Source organism: Cetorhinus maximus, chromosome 8, assembly GCF_964194155.1.
Source record: "Cetorhinus maximus chromosome 8, sCetMax3.hap1.1, whole genome shotgun sequence".
Taxonomy (NCBI): Eukaryota; Metazoa; Chordata; class Chondrichthyes; order Lamniformes; family Cetorhinidae; genus Cetorhinus; species Cetorhinus maximus.
The window spans coordinates 99,196,247-99,200,788 of record NC_135886.1 but is presented as its reverse complement, the minus strand read 5'-3'; positions in this window follow the sequence as shown (position 1 = coordinate 99,200,788).

Here is a 4,542-nt window from a genome sequence, read left to right as displayed (position 1 = left end):
TGCTGTGCCATTTACAGAGACATTGGCACCAATAAGCAGCAGGCACCAGTACAGAAAGATGTACAGTGCAACAATATAAGCTCTCTGAGGGAGATAGAGTACTGGCAGCATGGCTTTCACTCCCAAAGGTGCTACACTGGAACATTTTCCCAGTGTCGGCTGCTTTGTTGCCCACCCTACCTGTTTGACCAATGTTGAACTGCATTTTACCAGTAACTCAGCAACATCAATGTTGGAATCTTTTGCTGCTTCCAGATTAGACATATGCAGTGTGATGTTTTAACTAATGACAACATTTAATTAACTGCAGTGCACTTTAGTGTACAGATACATGTGCATCAACAACTTGCATTTATATAGTAACTTTAACATAGAAATCACTCCCAAGACACATCATGCCCTGAACAATATACAAATACACACTGGATCCCTGTATAATTATTACATTGTATTCTTATGTGCCAGTACTTTTCATCTTTATGGCTAAGAAAATAATGATTAAAAACTGTTGCACATAACAGTGACTAGTCTTTGAAAGTATTTTACTGGCTGTAACGAACTTTGAGACATCCTGAGGTGATGAAAGGCATAATAGAAATGCAAGTCTTTCTTTATAGTCTGCATTGTACAGCTCTGCAAACTCCGTTGTATGTTTTAATGTACTCAAATGTTAAACTGCATTGATCTGATGTGTAATTTTCAAATTCAAATATGAAATTTGTACTATAGTACTAATTAGTACTATGATGTGGACATACATTTTTTCAATGCAAGAGTTATGTTATTTCGTATTTAGTTGGCAAGGCGCAGGAGTGGCAGCGATGACTTGTGTAGTTAATCATTTTAAGGATTATCGAAGTCAGTTTAAAAGATTACATTTCAAAATATTGTTATTTTTCTGCCTTTAAGATTTAAAAATAAGAAAAAACGGACCCCCCCCCCCCCCAAAAAAGTCACATAAAATTGCAAAAAGTCAATAAAGTTTTTTTCAATGTTGCTAAGACTCATGGTAACAAGCAATCACTTATTTTTTTTCAAAGAGTACACCCTAACCACTGGTTTACATGATTCATGAACACCACCTTCATGGGCCTCACCGACAGAATCTTAATCGACCTCTACCCAGATTTAAAATGTAACTTGAAGAATTTGTTGTGTCCCGGCCTTTATAACGGACAACAAATAACAATTGGTGGCAAACTGATGGAAACAGTAGTAAATAGTTATTTCCGCCGATAAATTCCTGGATTGTTTTGAATTAGTGAATTAGTAAACGCACAAAAGAGAAATCACTTCAAAGTAAGGCAAAGAAGCCCTTTGAGAAATTGGAGATGTGATGGTCATAATATAAATGCAAGTTCCTTCTGATCACTCTTACAGTTTGTAGTCAGTTCTGTGTTGAAGGAGTACATCAATAAAGTATGGCCTATCAATCTAATAAACCCAGGCTTTGGTTTAATGAAACAAAAACAAAAATAGCTGGAAAAACTCAGCAGGTCTGACAGCATCTGCGGAGAGGAATACAGTTAACATTTCAAGTCCATATGACTCTTCATCAGAACTAAGGAAATATAGAAATGAGGTGAAATATAAGCTGGTTGAGGGGGGTGGGACAGGTAGAGCTGGATAGAGGGCCAGTGATAGGTGGAGGCAAAGAAGAGATTGCCAAAGATGTCATAGACAAAAGGACAAAGGGGTGTTGACAGTGGTGACATTAGCTAAGGAATGTGCTAATGGTGACATTAAGGGTAGAAATGTTAAGGGTAGGCTTTAATGACCTTGGGGGACTATCAGTATGGTCACTGTGTCAGTCTACTGCTGTGCCTTGTCACGTGTCTAACTCCGAATGAAAGACTTACACTTTCTACAAAGTATATATTCTTCATAGCTTTACTTCAACAAGACCCAGATAAGCTTTTCCATCCTTTTTTAAAATTCAAAACTTATCTGTTTTCCTGCTAAAAATTAGGTGCAGAAATGTAGGGACATCCGACCTGCGATACGAGCATGACGTGCCAAGGTGAAAGCAAAATACTACGGATGCTGGAAATCTGAATCAAAAACAAAAATTGCTGGAAAACTCAGCAGGTCTGACAGCATCTGTGGAGAGAAAGACAGTTAACATTTCGAGTCCGTATGACTCTTCTTCAGACTGATTCAAGGTGTGCTGAGATCGCACACCCAGTGATCACGTCTCTAGATCCAAGATTGAAAGGATGGAAAGTTTCAGGGGTTTCTCTCTCTCTCTCAGATACAGAAGGGTTTTGTTTATGTTTACTAATTCACCAACTCAAAAAGAGAAGCTCAAGGAATGTATCAGTGGAAATCATTAAAACATGATTTTAAGGCGCCCCAGCCACTCGATATCCTTGTAGTCCTGTATTAAAATCAGCCAAAGGGTGTTCCCCACTGGACAACCCATTTCATGCATACTTTCCCCCGATGGAAGTCCCACATTGTCCCAAAGCGAAGCTTTGTGCACATCTCTTATCTGGAGCCTTTTTTGTATTTTGTGTGACAGACTGTGTGGTGTGAAATCCACTGAAATCTATTCCATTGGTTGGCATGCTTCTTTGTCTCCCACTGAGCAACAGCGAAGGGTCATGTTGGACTCGAAACGTCAACTCTTTTCTTCTCCACCGATGCTGCCAGACCTGCTGAGTTTTTCCAGGTAATTCTGTTTTTGTAGCGCCATTAATTACTTTGAAATGCAATGCCTGCTGCTATATGGGTGAACGGAGTTGCTATTTCGGGTGGAACGAACTCCTACATGAACTTGATTGTTTTATCATTTGTCAGGCCGTTTCGAAGAAACCCATCAACGACTTTTAAATATACTCCAGTTTAAATTACAACCGAAACATCTTGTTAGTTCAGAACAGTATAGCGCAAGCGCAGAAAATCCCTTCCAGCTCCTGTCTGGTGTTCGCTGTGTACCGAATCTTTACAAAGCGCACACCCTTCAATCAACAGACAACTTGCAAGAGATGTAAAGGACTGCATTAGAAACGCTGAGAGCTTTACAATCATTGGCATTCAGAACCAATACTTTTATTTCTTTTCACGTACACGTTAATTGGACGCAATAATAGGTCAGCAATAAAAAGAACAAGCAAATTCCCTATCTCAATAATTAAAAGCAAACACTTTGTACATGAGAAGATTATTCTATCAATTATTCATATTTCCATTGTAAGTGGCCCATCACTAGTTGGTACTTGGAACTCCTCTGCGGGTTCTCCTGATAGCTTCCAAAGGAAATCTTAAGGATTTCAGGAAGGGTGTGGGGGAGAGGATGTATGTTAATGTACGGGATGCCTCAGTTGTGTGGGACAGGCTGGACCTTTTGCTGTCTGATAATACAGGCTTTGCAATGGCGAGAGTTATACCACCTGGCATCCAATGATATACTGCTGCTGCAAATCTGCAATTTCCCTCATCACGGTTAGAGTCACACAATCTAATTGTGAGTAATTCAGTTAAAAGTAACCTGCAGTTGGTGAAAGAGTTTGCACATCGACAGGGTCTTTATAAAATGGCATGAAATGCCTTATGTTTTTTTAAATACACTTTTGGCACTCTGAAGTGTGATATCTGAGAGATGACGAGTTCCAGTGGGAGTGAGCCACCTCTTGTACAGCCGGATGGGTGCTCGGCCCCTAGGCTTTTCTTTCTTGAAGGTGGCTGTACATATAAATATAAATTAATTTACTACTCTTCAAGATACTGCCGTGTGGACTGCCAAACGCTGCGATGATGTTTAACCGCTGCTGGACTTGGATAAGCATCGATTACCAGAAACAAAAAAGGTTTGAGACTGGGACATTACCGCCAACACTGCTGCTGCCTCTGGCCTTGCTGGAACTCGATGCGAGGACCTCCTTAGTTTTAAAGAGTGCGCCGCTCAAATGCGCATAATGTACACCGTTAAAATATGACCATAAAATGTTCAAAGCTCAGATATAGAATGATCATAAAATACACGAAGATCGAGATACTCATAAAGCATGCTTTAAAGATTATTGCAGTGGATAGTGATCCCTCACAAGAGGTGTGAGCCGGATTCAAGGAGTACTCGCATTGCTGATTAACTGTTCTTGTGAAGAGCCGAACGGACAACTAATCCCATCGCAAATGTATATTAACTATGTGGACTCTGCTAAGACAGGTCCAATCTTTCCGAAGAGCAATATTGGGAATAGTTTGCCTTATCGAATCAAGGGTAAGGATTCCTGTGAACTTTTGAGAATCCAACCAAGTGCGTGTTAATGGAAACTAGCCTTTGCTCTTTCTCTAGACTACTTTCTTTCTAAGCCAACATTATAGTCTCCAGCATCTGCTTTTTGCTTATTTTTCAAAGGGAACCCCGCTTAACGAATTTAGACCCAGACATGGTTATTTACAATGAATTTCCACGGTGATTCCCGATTCGGCTCGGGTGTGTCAGGTTATAACCGCTCTGATCGCGCGTTTAGTTGACTTGAAAGCCACAAAGCATGGTCCCTCCCGTTCTCAAATCACTCTCCGTGTTTTTTCCCTGCA